Here is an 18,123-nt window from a genome sequence, read left to right on the forward strand (position 1 = left end):
GTACATTGTGTTAAGAAACTGTAATTTTAAAATGTCCTTACAGGGATTTTATTTATGTCAGTTTGCTTTTATCTTATCCTTGTACTGGCAATATCTGTATTTTAGTATGTATGTATGCATCAGTGTGTCTACAATAACCTTCTTCCATACTGTTATGATACGCTGTTTTGAACAGAGCATTCATAAATTATATTGGAAAGGGTTGATTAAGAGAGTGATTTTATTTATCATAGTCACAAATCTTTAAAATCCACAGGGAAGGCTTCTCAGCCAATGACGTTATAATTTTTAATGCCTTTCCTGACCAAGTTTTGGAAATCACACCTTGTCCCTGAATACCCTGAGGATTACGTATCCCCTTGTCAAAACCAGCAAGGTTATTATTCACTCATATGGTGCCAGTAATGTTCGGGGGCTGTAATCATCTTGTAGTGATCCATGTTATTAGATTTCAGTGGTCTGACAACGATTTATCAAATGCCACTTACTATATCAAGAAGGGCAAGCAAATAAACCTGTCGTGTCCTGTCAGCCTCAGCACCAGCACACACGCTGCTTCCCCGATCACCTGAGGCGTGAAATCCACCAGGGCTATTTCTGATACATCTCGCTTTTAAATAAAACCAGGTATTTCTGGACAAAGTAATTCGTGTGCCCGTTCATCCGTGCATGGGACCCAGTTCATGAGGGACACCTGTGCAGCCAGGCCAGAAATGCCCTTCTCCTGGGGCACAGCTGGGGTGCGGTGCCCGGTGAGGGCCGGGGATCGGGCACAGGCCAGCCCGCTCCGTCGGGGCTCGGCTGGGCAGAGGGGAGCGCAGCGGCCAAGGGCCGGGTGGGGTGAGTGCTGGGGATCGGGCACAGCCCAGCCTGGGCAGCGGGGAGCGGAGCGGCCAAGGGCCGGTGAGTGCCGGGAATCGGGCACGGGCCAGCCCGGGCAGCGGGGAGCGGAGCGGCCAAGGGCCGGTGAGTGCCGGGGATCGGGCACGGGCCAGCCCGGGCAGCGGGGAGCGGAGCGGCCAAGGGCCGGTGAGTGCCGGGAATCGGGCACAGGGCAGCCCGGGCAGCGGGGAGCGGAGGGGCCAAGGGCCGGTGAGTGCCGGGGATCGGGCACGGGCCAGCCTGGGCAGCGGGGAGCGGAGGGGCCAAGGGCCGGTGAGTGCCGGGGATCGGGCACGGGCCAGCCCGGGCAGCGGGGAGCGCAGCGGCCAAGGGCCGGGTGGGGTGAGTGCCGGGGATCGGGCACGGGCCAGCCCGGGCAGCGGGAGCGGAGGGGCCAAGGGCCGGGGATCGGGCACGGGCCAGCCTGGGCAGAGGGGAGCGGAGCGGCCAAGGGCCGGCTGCCCTCTCTTGGCCGCCTTCACAACAGCAGCCACAGCCAGCGCTGGAAAGAGCGCCTGGCACCACCGAAGCGACGTGACCGCTCCAGAGGCTTCGCGCCGTGTGTCCGAGTTTAGAGCGATGTTTATTTCAGTGCAGGCTCGGGAGCCGAAGGTGCTGATGTAAACCCACAGTGCCTCTCCAGCTTGGGCGAACAAGTGTCTGCTCGGTCTCTGCTGGGCCAACAGCAGGGCCAAGGAGCCCCGGCGCCGCTCCTCGGGCACTGATAATAGCGACAGATGAGAGGGACAGGGCTCCTTAGCCTGATCCCACACGGACTTTCCTCCTTGGCTCCTGTCATTTGTCACAGCAGTCTTTTGCCGTGGAATTTACATTTTGATGGAACCCTGCAGCTATCATTATTTCAGCGGGATTGCCTTTGAGTGGCAGCTGTGGGGTTAAGGCGCACATGTGCCTGCATGATAATACTAGAACTTTACTGAGGCTTAGTGGGGAGCACCATCCAATTTCTAAGGTTATTCACTTTACCAGCCATCAAACCTACCTGTTCATAAAGTATGGTAGATCAATCTTCTAGAAAAGCTTGTTCAGACAATAAATAGTGGTTTCTCTGTGTGTAAAATAGGACCAGGAGTTGGACTTGGATGATCCATGTGAGTCCCTTCCAACTCAAAATATTCTGTGATTCTGAAAATAAATTGTCATTGAAACGGCATTTAACATATGAATAAAAATAGCATGGTTAAGTAAAAAAACCCATTTGATCAACACTTTAATAGTCACATAAGAATGCCTGTTAACTAATAAACTGAGAGTATAGTGAAAGAGACTTCATCTACATAGAGTCTTTGTCATCCTACTAAAAGAGAGCATTCTGCACAGGCTCTAAATTATATTTATGTGCTTGATAGAAAAATTTAATAATAATCTTTTACTTAGGCTGAAGACCAAGCAAGCTGTTTGTAATGGAGCTCAGGTGGTTTATCCCTGCTTAGGATCTAGCCCCATGGAATATAGCAAATCTGGGTCTATGCACTGAAATTGCCTCCTGCTGCTGTTCCAGTCAAGTTGTGGGTGTAAGACAAGATTGTTAAGTAGCAAACACCATGCCAGAAGTTGAATGTATGTGCTCTATTTCCAGCTCTCTTGCTATGTAACTTTAAACATCTCACTAAACCTCTTAACTTGTGGAATTGTTATCTGAACATTGGTAACTATCACAGGCATGTCTATGCATCTATTGAAAGCGAAGGGAGATGACCCATCCTTTGATCAGCATCGAACTCCAATTTATTGATCCAACATGCACATTTTTATAGTGGTGTTAATTAAGCTTATACATATTACAAAACCCAAGCTCATCATTGGTCACAGATTACACATTAACCCCTCCCTTTGTTTTCAATACCTGTGGTTTGTTATTGAAACCAAGATTTGTGTTCTCACCCTGATATGAATGGTCCTCAAAACCTCCATGTCTGTTCCCAAAACAGCCAAGGACAGAATGTTTACCTGTTATGAGAAGACTGCCTGAGAACCCTGCTGTTTATAAAATTGTGCCTGAGAACCTCATTATTTACAGAAACAGGCTTGAGAATTAGCTGCTTACAGCTGCCTTTTCCTTCAAGCCATGTCTGAGCAAAATTCTCCAACATGCATCTGTGAATAAACTGCCATTTATAAAGCCCCCTTAAATGCCTAGTGGAAAGACACTCTTTGAAGGCTTGTTACTGTTTTGTTATGTGACATTGATATAGACAGAGCAGCGCCATTACAAGACAGCCCTTGCTGCTGGGACAATGCTGGCATTGGCATGGGTACATCCCATGTTAAATCTTTCTATTTGATGCTCAGAGTTTGGAATAGAGGTAAGCACTTTGTGTCTTTTGAAGAGCTGTGTGAATTTCCTTAAAATCACAGAGCAGAATGATTCAGAACAAGCTTCAAGGCCAACAGAATGCATATGGATGTAGAGAGGGGAAAGACAGGCCCACAGTGATAAAAGAGAAGTGCACAGATGAAATATCTGAAGCATCCACTGAAGAGTAGACAGCCATGAATCAGAATCAGCTGCAATGTGCCACTTTTAATGTGAGAACTCTTGATATCCTTTGAGCTGCAACAGGCATTTAGATCTTGTTGCAACCAATTTTTGTTCCTCCTAATTAAAACCAGAATGCATTCAATAGTCTAATGCAAAATGCTCATATAAATTACTTGCATTCTTCTACTTGAGTTGACAAGTCAAAACAACCCCACAGGAGAAGGGACTGCATTATGCTCTGGCAGCCTATGCACAGTGCTCATTGATAAGACAAACATTTCCTGAGATGCATAATAAAAAACTGATCTTAAAACCCTTAATAGGCAGGACAGAGTGCGCAGGCTGCCCGCTCGAGCTACCTATTCATCTTGTATGGAGCTTATAAACAGTGGGTGACACGGTGCTATATTTTCATGAGGTTTTATTATTAGTTAACAAAGCCAGGAGCAATATTTGAATAGCAATTCTATGTTTGGAAAGGTAGGCACTTTTAAGGCACATAGAGCTGACACGCCCCAAGGCTATACCTCATTAGTTTGCTTGTGTTACCTGGCTATATATCTCTGGGAATGGAGTAGGTGTTTTACATACAAATAAAAGATGTGGGTGGAGGAGGAGACAGGGCTGAATTATTCACTTTTCTGCCCTGCAGCTTGTGTAATCATGCATGCTATGGCAAAGTGAATGTAAAATACCCTAAGCAAGGTTTGAAGCTGGTGTAAGTTAGTACAGACCTGTGGAAGATGACAATGGGCAGTTTCTGTGAAGGCTTAGACCTGCATTGTATTCACTGCTGTGAGTGACTGTAAGGAATCAGGTCTGAGGTCCCAGGCCTTGTTTATACATACAAAACAAGCATAGGAAATCAGGGGGAATGATCTGAAAGCAAAGTACTGTTTTGAGTTATACAGATTTCTAGACGTGTGAGCCCATGACTTAGGCAGATAGAAATCAGCTGGCTGCTCTTGAAGAGTAGGAAAAATAAGTGTCAGAGAAGAATCCCTGTTCCAAGCCAACAATTGACTCTTTTTTTTTAATATTTCATAAACAATGTCGATTGGGAATAAAACTCTTAGTCAATGTGACTGTGGCATGGGTTAGTACACAAAACAAATGCCAGGAAAATGCAAAACAACCCAAATGCAGTTTCTGAGTTAATTAATTGCTCAGCACTGGTAAAGCAATGTAACCATTTATTAAAATAGACAAGGTTTTGTGTGCAAGTCACAGCTGAATTGCCTGCTAATTAAGAAAGAGCTAATACTCATTTAGATAATAGTCTTGTCAATAATTGTGGACAAAAGGAAGAAAAATTTTATTAACTGGAAAAAAATTGAATTGATGACTTCTGGATATTGAAATCTGAAAAAAAAAATTAATGAGCTTGAGAGAAATTGATACTAAATGGCACCAGACACTTCCTGTTGAGTGACTATGTTCTGTTAGACACCTGCCAGGACACTTTTCTCTCATCACTCACTATGATTGGCTAGGGTTTTATTGTGTATTTGATAATGTACTTCAGGGAATATTTAAGTGTACTGTGTGGGAGTAAAGAGCATGGGAATAAAACTTTGATTGTAGTAATTTCTTTGTTTACCTACTGATAGAAATTCTGAAATTCATAATGTGTATAAAGATGCATTTTTGAAAAATCTATAGACGTTTTATTTCCAAAACTAATTGGAGGGAAGGTCCAAGCCGCAGATGGGTGTTTGGGCTACATCCACAAAAGGTCTTGGGTCTCACAGGACATACCTGGTAAAGTGAAGGGCTTGCAGAGTGTGATTCATAGTGGCTTTCCTGGGGAGGCATGGCAATCCAAAATGCAATACACAAAGAGGAGCTCCCAGTAGTAATAGTAAGTGCAGGGACTTTCTGAAAACTATCCTTTCAGTGCTAATAGCACCATCCTAGTATGTTTCATACACTCATGAGCCAGGACATTGCTTTGTTCTTTCAAAAAGTCTTGGCTCTTTCCATTTACATGACTAAGAGTGCTGTCCCTGGCATGACCACCTTCAGGGATTATTTAAAGGTTGTAACTGGTCTGGAAAGCGAGATTTGCCCTTCTCAGCCTTCTGAAAATTTATTTTTCAGATTTATGTCTTGCAGGCCAACTACCTGGGCTTTGCAAGAAGTAGATCTGTGTTCTTCAGGTCAAACAGGCAAATTGCACAACGTGAGCCAGATGTCACCTTGATTGCAGGCATCAAACAGAAAACTTCATAGTTCTTTTTTTGACACACTCCTGCCATCTCCTCTGGCAAAGATTTCACTTTCCTCTACACCAGACAAGTTTGTATGCTTTTCCATAGACCCTAGGGCTAAGCCTTGGCATATCTAATCTTAGAGATCTCTAGTGTAAACTTCAGCTTCTGAATGAATCATTGAGATTTCCTTTACAGACAGCAAGGAACAGGACTATCATGAACAAAGTCTTATTCTATTGTAAAGCAGATGTGCAAAATAGGTTGGATGAGTCCTGCCTATAAATACATATTTCTTTCCTCTAGAGAGCTTCAGGTAACTAGCTGAAGATACACTTCTAGAGAGAAGCATGCATATCAGTGACATCCATATAAGATAAATCCCTCTCTAGATTTCAAGGTCTCCCACATCTAAAAGTCATTGAAGGAGGTAATAGGGGGTGAGAAATAGACACTGCTTCCTGTATCCTTCTGCTTCTCTGTCTCAGGCTTCTTTAAAATTTACAGAAATTATACTCAACTATTATCAGTTGTCCTATGGAGATAACCAGAAAATGAGTTATGTTTTGTTATTGACCTTTTTGTAAGGCTCGGTCTGGAAGCCTGCATGGCTTCTATTTTGCTTTTCTAAAAGGGCTCAATGAAGAGAATTAATAATTCTAAGTCAGTTGGAGTTAGATCAGCTTTTTGGGAAGATTTTTATGTGTTTTTCCTAGTCCCCTTTTCTGAAGTTCATTCTCATATTGTTTGTGTTTGAACCAGATTCCCCCTTGTAAATTCTGAGCATAGTATAATCACAGAGAAACTGATATTCACGTAATTCTTTATTTTTTTGCTTCTCCACATCCACTGTTCATCTGCATTCTGAATGTTCTGGGTTTTGGGACTTGTTCCTTGGACCTAGTGAACTCACAGTTAATTGACCTTGACGTTGATCAGTGAGATGTGACCAGTTAATTTGACTCTAAAGCATATTTGAGCTGGCAGTTTTATTTTCCAGCATTCTTAATGGAAAAATGCAATGATACGTTGCAAGATGCTGGATGTCTTGGAAACCCATAACATTTACAAAGTAAACATCAAATATAAAGAAATAAACTAGTTGACAAGTTGTGTCAAAGAGGAAACTTTGAGGTGATCAAGCTTCACTTCAAATTCTGGAAGATGCTGACTGTACCATCAAAAAATTACAAATGTGTGTGCTGATAGAGGGATTTCAGCCCTGCATGCCTATTGCTGCATAGCTTTAGGCTGCTTTTCTTCAGGTCTAGGCCAATTTTCAAGAAACAGAAACTGTTCTGTATCCAGGTAGTCCTGCCAAAAACCCCTCAAACAAAACCAAAATAACTCATGTGCCTAATTCAATCTCTGCAAGCTGGACTTTTTGGAAAATGAATATGTACAGCACAGTTTTAATTTTCAAGTCCTTTCTGATGAAAATCCACGTCATCACCAGTCAACCATCTCCATGTAATAAAATACATTATTATGGAGATGTCATAGATAGCAATCTATAGATACATCATGGATAGCCTGGTGGTGGGAAGTCATTATTTGTCAAGCTCATTCTAATAAACACTCATTTACTTGGGTTTTGTTTGTGGTGCTCAAGCTGAGAATGCAATTTAGTGGGATTGTTTATTTTGCAACTTAATGCTAAATCAGGAGGGAGAGGCCTTTCTTGGCAAGGATTTCAAACGCTTCTGAATCCAGAGATTAAGTTTGCTTAAGTATAGTCTCTGACTATACTTAATGATTTTTGATTATTACTAGTGCTGATAAATATAAAGGCTTTACTAATGGCCATAGAGTGAGGATAAAGGTGATAATTTGCTCAAGGGGCTTAACACTGGCATCTTGAAAAGAGAATCCTGGGAATTAATTCAGCCATGTACTCATGTCAGGTCCATCTATTGCTATTTACTATAATTTCAAAACCCCACCTCTTTAAATCTCAGAATCGTCAGTGTCGAAAGAGACCTTCAAAACTATCTTGCCCAACTGATGACCCAGCACCACTGTAACCACCCCTAAACAATATCCTCAAGTACCACATCCAGATGCCTCTTTGAAAACTTCCAGAGACAGTGACTCCACCACCTCCCTAGGCAACTAATTTCAATGCCTAAGCCCTCTCAGTGGGAAAAAACCTAAAATCTACTATCTAATCTGAATCTCCCCTAAGCACAATTTAAGTCTACTTCTTCTTGTCCCTTCACTTGATATGTGTTAGGAGAGTCTGACCCCCACCTTGCTACAATGTCTTTTCAGGTGGCTGTAGAGAGAATATGAAGTCCCCTGAGCCTCCTCTTCTCCTGGCTAAACACCCCCAGCTCCCTCAGCTGCTCCTCACAGGATTTGTGTTCTGGACCCTTCCCCAGCTCTGTTGCCCTCAATGCTCCAGCCCCTCAATGTCTTTCTTGTCATGAGGGGCCCAGAACTGAGCACAGCATTCGAGGTGTGGCCTCACCAGTGCTGACAACCATGGGGACAATCCCTGCCCTGGTCCTGCTGGCCCCACCATTGCTGGCACAGGCCAGGATGGCATTGGCCTTCTTGGCCACCTGGGCACAGCTGGCTCCTGTTCAGCTGCTGTCAGAGGGCACCCACAGCTCCTTTTGCACCAGGCAGCTTTGCAGCCATTCTGCCCCCTGTAAAGCTGTAGGGGGATGTTGTTACCAAATATTTTAATAAGTTTTTTTTTTTAAACAGCATAGAGGATCTATGGAAACACTGTTGTTCATATTTATATAAAGACATCCAAGACATCGCTAGGAGGAATGTATTATCCATAGATGGCAAGAATTGAATTGATGATGATATTTTGTCTATTGTAAAAATTCTCAGGCATAGGTTTACTAAGACTATGGGGACACAGTTCAAGCTCATGAATTGTCCATTGGACTGGAAATCCTAACATTCAGGTGTATTTTGTTTTCCTATGTTTGACCATATTTATGTTAAGTGTGGAAGCTCTTTCAATCTTGTTAGCTATTTTTATAGAGTGCATGCAATAAAGTCTAGTAAAATTAATGACCCCCTAAAGTCTCTGACCAAACATTCTGAAATTTTCTTTGATTTAGGGACATGAACAAGCATCAAACTTAAAACAATCTTCAGTGCAATTCTCTCACAGTTTGTTCAATGTGAGAACAAACTTCACTAAGTGCTTGAGATTCACTTGGTCTCTGTCTCAACCTTTGTCTCTTATCAGGTTCATCAAAGCTTTCAGAAGATACAGAAGCTTTTTGATGAAAAGTAGATTAGGACTGCAGGATGATACTGAATTTTGATTTTTTTTTCTTTTTGGCAATCCTGAAGTTTTTTTAAAACAAAGTACAGGGGCTTTTAACACCAGAAAAAAGAAAAAGTGTGATTGTAAACGGTTTAAAGTAGAGCATCTAGAGAGGGAAAAAAATACTTCTTTTCATTCCCCCAAACTCCTAAAAGCATCTGGCAGCTGATGAACCTTTCATTCTAGTGGGGAAGAAGAAGTTCAAAGTTAAACTGGAAATGTCATGCAAGACACTTCTCTTTTGAAGTGTCCCACAGCTTTTACCTACAGTCTGGCCTGGCCCTTTACATGAGATAGTGATGGCTCTGAAAGGCATTGATGTTTTTTATTTTTGTTATCAAGAAACTTTCCCTCCCTTTCACTGTTAATTTAAAAATAAAGACAAAAAAATACTAGCCAAGCAATTCTCTCTGCTCCTAAATCACCTTGATGTCTGCTGTTCAAACAGGCTTATTTTCCAGCTTTACCTCACTGTTTGTAGGCTGGTAAAGAGATGAAGGATGTTTAAAAGAATAACTTCTGCAGAGTGAGACTGAAGGAGAAAACACTGAAAATTTCTTTTAGGCTGTTTGGGCCTCTTGGATTACTGATCTTCTTTCTTTTCAGTACAGGTATGTGGGCAGCTCTTTCTTAGAGGCCATTTGATAGCAGTTTAGGGATGTCTCTGCCAGGGTCACCTCACTCCATTTTCACTTTTGTCCTAGCAGCTTCACCATCCCCCTGCAGCTCGTGTCTCCATGTAGACTCCCCATAACTGCCTGTCTCTCACCTTTATCCCTTCAGCTTTTGTCTGTTCAACAAAGCTCCTCCAAGCTATTTCACTCCTGGCTCTTCCTCTTTTATCTTCTGGTTGTCCACATCTCCAGAGAGTGAATCACAGAGTCCTAAAGGGGAAGTGAAATGCAAAAATATGGTGCCTGAGCTCCATCCTCATCAGAGACTGTTTTTGTGCAGTCTCACCACGGAAAATAGGCAGGAGTTGGGTGCTTCATGTCAGTCCAGTACATTTGATCCAGGTCTGAAACCAGAACTTGGCTGGCACTCAACCTCTTCTCTGCCCTCCTCTTCCTCTTGCTGCCAAATGCAGTGTTTTTCTTTCTTGAAAGCTACTGATCATCCTCCTTCAGTCCAATGGCCTTCAGGAAAACTCTGAATTTCATGCATGTGGTGTGAGAAAATCCTTCATTTCTCTTCACTTTCTGCACTGAATGCAGGAGGGCAACAAAACAACTGCACTTCTCTTTTTCAAGCAAGACACCTAGCCTTAGACACATCTTTTATAGAATGATGCCCAAGGCATAATAAACAGGCTGAAATTATAAATCCATTGCTGTCACAGAGCTTACAAGTTCATAGTTGACTTGCCTGTGCATAGCTGGTTGTTTTCTTTCTGCATAGCAGCATGTAATTAAAATATTCATATGCAGATTGCAGCCCATTTAGGGTTGAATGCTGCTAGATGCTGAGCAAAATTTGAATAGTGCTGAGAGATTTCAGCTGCCAAGGAAGAGAGAGGACGCTCAAAGTAGTCTGAGTTGGCCAGCATCTGGCAGACTGCCTTAACATTGATTTGTTCTTATGTTAGGATAAAACTGGCAGGGAACAGGAAAGCAGTTTAACAATTAACAAACAGCCTTTGAAAAATGTATTTCACTTTCTGCCTTAGGCTTTGCCTTAGGGCTAGCCCTGTTCACAGAGCTAAGACTAAAAGAGAAAAACTGCTTATATACATAATATCCTGTAAACAGTTATCCCCTTCTATCATAAGGGTAATTCAAAACATCTCAATGTCACAGACACCCTGGTGCAGAAATCAATCAGGCTGGTATTAGGTCAAATTGTTCAGTAGAATAGCTACGGTTGATTTGGAAAAGGTTTGTTTGTTTTTTTGTTTGTTTGTTTGTTTTAATTTTTCATGGTGTTTGAACTGGAAAAAATTAGTATATTTTGAATTTGGGCATAAAGTAGGCTGGGCTGAGGAAGTTATATGGCACAAGGAGGCTGTTGCTTTGTCCTGGTCATGGAGAATATTGTGGTGGAAAAAGTAGAGTTGGGATGATGCTGTTGGGATATGTTACATTAGATAAATATATTAATTACTGCAGTGGCTACTTCTTTCCTGTTGCACTTCACAAAGGTACAGAGTGTCTATGCTGTAGCTGGGGGTAGTTTTGATTAGGTCACTTGTGTGTTCTTGCAAAGGCTTCTGTTATGGCAAAGAAGAATGGTTTTTTGGAGAAGTGTTTTTGGAAAAGCAGTGGAAGTCATCTCTGCAGAATGACTGTGACTGGGGTCATGGTACTGCGATCCTCCTTCCAGGAGCTACTGTCTGGAGAGAGGATGTCCCATTGCTGCTCTCCCTAGCTGCAAATCATCCAGGAGACTGGGGATTTGAAATTCTTCAATGCATTGCAATCCTTTTACTCCTTTAATGGGGTCAACAGCCATACCATCCTTGGCTGAAGTTTTTGAGGTTTTGCAGAGGTCTTTGTGCAGAAGTTAAAAGCTAAATCAATAAAATGGCAAGACAAATATCCATCTACTCTTTCTCGTTAAGTTTATTTTTGATTATCTGATTTTATGAGACCTTTTTGCCTCTCCTTCCATTCAAGGCAAATTAAGGTGGTATCAAGAGAGAATAATTCCTTCTAGAGCAAAGGAATTCACTGTTAGTCTCCATTCCGTTTGTCTATAGTTTCTCTAAATTGCTATGGCAATACTGATAAAGAGATCTATTTCATCCTTCTATGTATTTGTTTTTCATTTTGGAGAGTAGAATGTGTCTGATTGCACACTTCCTTTGTTCCCTTTGGAGAAAGATGCAGAGTAATATTTGTAAATTAAGCTGATTCAAGGTTTATTAGCACTGAAAAAACCTGATTTTGCTGCCCAAAAGATTGAGCTTTGGCTGGCTTACATTCTGGGGAAGTAAGAGATGGCAGAAAGGATATGGGAGAAGATGTTGCACAGTGAGATAATGAGCTTTGGAGAGCCAGGCTTGCTGGTTTTGCTTCTGCAGGAGGAACAGGATGCAGGGAAGGTGACACATCACCTCTTCACTTTAGCAAGAGAAGCCACAAGAACCAGCCCTCAGGGGTTTATACAGGCACCATAATTCTGAGCAACTCAGCCAATTGGCCTCAGAAAAACACAACAATATTATTACATCCTCTCTTTCTTAATGGGAGCTTCTCTGCTGGACTTACAGGAAAAGCAGAGCATGGGATGTAGGCTGAGGAGTGGCAGATGCTGCACTGCTGCTCTCTGTTCACTGTGTTCAAATCTGTAACAAGGAGATGATCCAAGGGTGATGGTAAGAGAAAAAAAATCAACTAGCCTATGACAAAGTATCATATTGGAATATTTGGGTTTGGGGTTTTTTGTGTTTTGTTTTAATTTCATATCAGTTGCAAAAGTTGAGGCTCGAAAATAAGGATGATATGCTATTTTTGTAAGTCTAAAAAATCCCTTTGAAAATTAATTTCTCATAAGCTTGTAAATGACATGCCTTTTTCATGAAAAGTTGAATAATGGCCATAAACAAGTACAGGATCTCCTAATTGTATCCAAGTGATAGTAACTGATATAGGTATATAGAATGCTTTAATAAATAACATGAGTAACTAGTTCTTAAAACAAACTTCTTTTGTAATCAAACAATGCTTTTTTATATTCATCCATGCTAGGGAATTGAAACTACTGTTTTTATCTACATTACGTAAATTCAGCTTTACAATGGTGGTTTAATTTTATTTTTTGAAGGCATCTGATATGAAAAATGCCGGAGTATTTAAAATTTCCCCTTGAAAAGGCATTCAGATTTTAAAGAGCAGTCACTATTAAATATTACACTTTGTTAAAGATGGATAGTAGTTTTTCATCTTTGCTGAGACTGGATTTTTTCCTGCAGTCCAGAATACTTGTATGCTTTGTCTTCTGTGAGAGTGAAGTCTTTTTTTTCTTACTATGATAAATTTTAATGTGGCACCTGCTGCTGTTCTTGGAAGTCTTGGAAGACTTATTCACAATCTAGTTTTAAACACAGATCAAATAACAGGGGTATTGTCAGATTTTTTTTTCTCACATCTGTTTCATTATTTACCCCTATCATTTCATATCTTAAGATGATAGGGCATTAAATTGTCTCCCTTTTTTTTTTTTTTTTTTTTTTTTGTGGTACCTGGTAGACCTGAATTCAAGTGGAATACCTCAGTATTATATTCATCATAATTAGCCATTCATGTTGCATCAGCAGGAACAAGACTTCTGAACAACTTTCAAACACTCCTGTTTCTTGCAGCCCTTTCAGTCATAGACTGACTATCTTATATTTTGTTAATCAGGTAGAGATGTTGCATATCTTTATCTGTAATTCCTTTTTCAGCTCTGCCTGTACAACTCATTCCTTTCAATTATCTTCCTTTTTTCTACCTTTTCTGCTATTCTGCTATTCTGAATATTCTCCTATGCATGTCTGTTTTTCCCTTCTCAAATAAATAGTTCACAACTTTTTGTGGTATATTGCAGAGTCCTGGCTGACAGTTTATGTTTGGCATAAATGAGTGGACCTTGTGCAGTTGGAAAAAAAATCCCATCTGGGTTTAGGTGGAGTTGCTTGTAGTATAGATAAGGACCAAACTGGTTTGTTAAGTGTGTAAAGTCTCCAAAATTCAATGCAGGATAAGGAAAGGGGTGGATAAAAAATGAGATCTTCTTAGTATTTTGAAAAACTTCCAGCTAGTTATTTGGTACCTTGATATTTCCAAATACTGTCTCATTTATAAATCAGAACTGCAAAGATGCTGACAAATGAGTGAGGTTCATAAAGAAAAGAATCATTACAACATTTCAGCTCCTCAAGAAATGATGTCTGCGGAGTGTGTGTGTAAGGATGAACTCACAGTTAGAAAGCACAGTTTGTAATCATAACCTGTGATTCTTTTCTACTTGTACCCCAAATTGCTTGTAATTCACTTAATTTCTCCCTTATTCCGTGGCTATAGCAATACGACCTCAAAAATAAAATTATAAAGCATAATTTTGTTTCTCTTGAAAAACAGTGTAGTATCTATTTGTTAAGAATAAGTTTAGACTAAAAGTACTTTTTTTCCTCTTCTTTTCTTTTTCTCCTTCCCTTAAAAAAATATTGGCACACCTGACCGCTATTCCATCTTCCCCACGTTCTATTCACTTGTCAGTATATAAATTCTTGGGTATGGTAATATTTAATGCACTATCTTCAGATTCTCTGCAATTCTGTCCTGTCATTTAAGTCCAGTCCTAATATCAAACTGGTTTTGTTCAGTATGACCAGCAAGGTAGCATGTGCTTCCATGTTGAGTCCCACTGCCAGTTCTGGAAGTATCTCTCATTAATCAAGAATCACTTTGTCATAGTGCAGCTAAAGTTGTCACCAAACTTTGTACTTAAAGTTGGAATAATAATGACTCCTCTTTTGTTAAATGGAGTTAACACAGCTGAATAGCTTCCCTGATGGTTTATTATATTAGTCTTTCAGAACATTGACTGATTTGTTTTTATTACCATGAAAGCTTTTGTCTTATGAAAATTACTTGGGACCACAGGTCAATGTTTTTCATGTCACATCTCTATAAAAAGTACATTGCTTTCTTATACTTTGTATTCTCCACTGCAACCTGTATGCCACTTAAATTTATTTGTCATGATACTACTGCCAGGCTGCCATTAAATTGTTAAAGTATATTCAGGAAATGTTGTTGCAGTAACCTTTAGAGGAAGACATATGGAAATGGACTATATCTGTTAATTAACATTTCGAACCGCAAACCTTCCAAAGCATAAGGCCTGGTATGAATCACTACACATGAGCAGAATACTTAAAAGGGTGATCATGTTTTTCCTGAGACAACAGATCCTTCCTGTTCAAATTGCCTATCTATTTAAACTGTTAAAGAACAAAAATGAAGTCTAGAGAAAGATCAAAATATGTCTCTCTTCTGTCCATCTACACCAGTATCAAAAAATAAAATGGCCTGTGATTCTTGTCTGTCCCAACAATGTCTAAAAATTGCAGCTCACAGAAGGAAAACAGAGAGCATTAGGGATGTATAAGAAAGAAGAGAACCCATGGGAGAAGCTCCTGAGCTGTTTCAGGTTAAGCTGAACATCTTGGGTTAAGACTTATCCCAAGTCTTGGATGCATCACCCTCCCCACTGGAGAAGGCACTGGCAGAGATGTTGCTCTCTCTGAGATAACGTGCTTGTGATGCTTCCAGGACATGTTCTGGGAATAAAAATTTGGACTGCATGCAGATAAGCTGAAGCTGGGGAGGACTGAGCTTTCCTGTTCCAGACACTGTGATCTCTAACAAGATTGCTGTGTTAAGGGATATTTAGAGCATTTATTGTTGATACTTCAGGGCTGGTCAGAATTCCTGAAGTTTTAATGCTGATCCCATAGTAATACAAGTACCTGAAGATGACTTAATCCAGCAGTGTTGAATAAAGGGGCTCATTGCTTTTCTGCTTGTTAAAGTTTCATCTACGCTGATTCCCTGACATGGTTTGGTGTGGGGTTGCATAAATCCCTGTGGCAGCATAAACCAGCACAGGAGCATGCTGGATTTTTGAAGGTGGCAGAGGCAGGGAGCTGTGTGCACCTAAACAGGTTTGGAGTTACAGTGGGAGCAGTAGTTCCAACAGGCAGCTGCTGACAACATGGAATAGGGATAAAAGTAGAGTAAGGTAGAAGCAGGACATACTTGCAGCCCATGCAAGTATGCCTAGGTGAAAACATACATGGATATGTGTGAAAAGCAAAATGATAGACAGTTAAAGGAAATCCACAGGCTAGAGAAGACAGAATTGTTTGCTCTTAAAGGAATGATGTTGTCCATCAAATCTGGCAGAAACCCCCCAGTTTTGCAAGGTTTGAGCTACCTGACCCCACTGCATATAAATCAAGAGCTGCACAACAATCTGAGACTAAAACATGAAAGGTGTCGATTGAACACAAGCTTTTTTTCCTGTGAGCATTAAGGTAACTGGAGGAAATTGAAAATTTGTGGTGAACTCAGACAAAAGACTGATGGCTAAATCAATTTTTTTTACTTTCTCAAGCATTAGATTTCATAGAAGGCACTGTAAATTCTGTTAGTTACCTGTGGCACGTGAGTATGCTCACAGCACCTCTCCATTAGCTTGTTTTCATTCTTTTGGGTTATTGCCTGGCAAAAACAGTATAAAACAGGTTGCAGGAACTCTGTAATCAAACTTAAAATATTCAGAGGGTGCAGCTGTAGAATTAAATATTTGAGAGGAAATATTATTAAAAGAGCAGAAATGTAGGATGCCAGTATAATTATTGTTTCCATTGTTCTATTGTTCACTGTTGCCTCACAAGGTGAAATCCAACACAGAGGCTTTGGGAAGAACTGCAGTGTGTCTTTCATGCAGGTTGCTTCTCACTACAGTGTATTTCAGCATCCAGAATTACACTTCGGGAAAGGTTCTTCCTGCTTAATCTGCTGCTTTCATTAGAGTTATTCTTTTTCATTACTGCTTCTAAGCTTAGGGCTAACCAGGAAGTCTCACAATTTCTTGCTTTTCTGAAAGCAGTTTCTCTATGAAACAAATGTGGATGATCACATTTTTCTTGAATTTTGGGGTAGCAGTAAACCCCTAACTTGTTTAAGTATTTGAAGTTTTCACTTGGCTTGGGTGAAATAAAACCCAGTGTAACACAGACATAGAAAAAGAGAAATTGCTTTAAGGAATATTCCAATGCAGTTCACTAACCATTAAGTATTGTTCTACTTTTCTGAGCTTAAATCTCTACTGACATGAATCTTTTATATCCTGCAGTGCAAGTTGTACTGCTTGGATAACTAATACAGTTAACGCAATGGTTTCATTAGACCTGAGAAAGTTTGGAATTGGTTGTGATTGTTGAGCAATTGAATCTCCACTTTGTGGCAGTGGAAAGTTTTTATGTTAAATAAACAAATATTCTTGAATGTATTCCTGAACTTGATTTTAGCCACCACTGGTTAAAAAAAAAAAAAAGTAATTTGTAATTTGAAATGTGTTTTTGAGACAGCAATTTGAAGGTCTATTTTCTGTGTAGTAGTATATGTTGGTTTCTTGTTTTATCTGTGGCTTTTAATTTGAGTTTATTAGCATGGAAATTAGAATGAATGATGTTAAATAAGATGAGCAAACAATACAGAAGAATAAAGGGGAGCTGTGACAGTCACAGAGGCAGTTCTGACAAAACCATGGCTACATATATATAATATTGTGCAAATTCAGCAACTGTTTATGGAAATGATGTATACTGAAATATGACATGGTTTACCTGGAGTAGGACAAACCAAAACTGTTGAACATGTTATTTAAAAAACATACTTCAGCCTATCCTAAAAAAAAATCACATTTTTTTCCCAAAATGGGTCCAAAAGATTTGCAGTTATTTTTCTTAGAACTCCAAGTTGATACTTTGATGAACTTCATGAGGTTTCTGCTGTTCTACTTACTGAGTTTATTATGGTCCCTAGGTGTTGGGTGGTGGCCTGGTATCTGTTGTAGCCATCATTCCCCTAAAATGGACCTATATTACCCTTGTTTCCTCTCATTATTTCCCCCCCGAGTGCAGTTTCTCCCAGGTGATGAGCAGTCACCTCACAGTGGTGTTGGACACCTCCGTGGGCACCCTTACGCTGAGTGTGCCCATTCTGCAGGCAGTTCTGAACTGCTGCTGATGAATGCCCCTCTTCTTTGCAGCAACACAAAGGTCCAGGAGCAGGTTCTGCCTGTGAAGACAAAGGCAAAAAAGGCATTTAACCTTTTCACTGCTAGTTCTTCCCTTCAGCACACCTCTTTTTTCCCTGATCGTCCTTTTGCAGGCTCAGGGACTTGTAAAATCCCTCTTTGTGAAATCTTTGAGCATCAGATGGTTTTGTCTTTCCTGATTTTGTCCCAAAATACTAAGTTCCAATTGTTTTGCTCCCTTTTATTGCTTAAATTCCTTGTACATTCACATTTTGCATTTTATCCATCATCAGTGACATCAGGCTTCCTAAGCCAGCTAACACTTTCATTTTTACTTGTTTTTGAGAGGGAGTTTTGCCTGTTGAAAATACCCTATAAATAACATCTTGTGTAGGTTTTTTTTCTCATAAATGGATAGACTGGAAAAGAGGAAACGGTCTGAAAAATAAAGCTTCAGTATAAACAATATGTTTGACAAAATC

The 18,123-nt window shown here is 40.5% G+C and overlaps 1 protein-coding gene across 2 annotated transcripts in view; it reads left to right on the forward strand.

The window, feature by feature from the left end:
• Positions 1 to 18,123, forward strand: part of TUNAR (TCL1 upstream neural differentiation-associated RNA) — a 162,447-nt gene that overhangs the window by 81,519 nt on the left and 62,805 nt on the right. The gene's annotated exons all lie outside the window — the stretch shown is intronic.

This window comes from Melospiza georgiana, chromosome 6 (genome assembly GCF_028018845.1).
Source record: "Melospiza georgiana isolate bMelGeo1 chromosome 6, bMelGeo1.pri, whole genome shotgun sequence".
Classification (NCBI taxonomy): domain Eukaryota; kingdom Metazoa; phylum Chordata; class Aves; order Passeriformes; family Passerellidae; genus Melospiza; species Melospiza georgiana.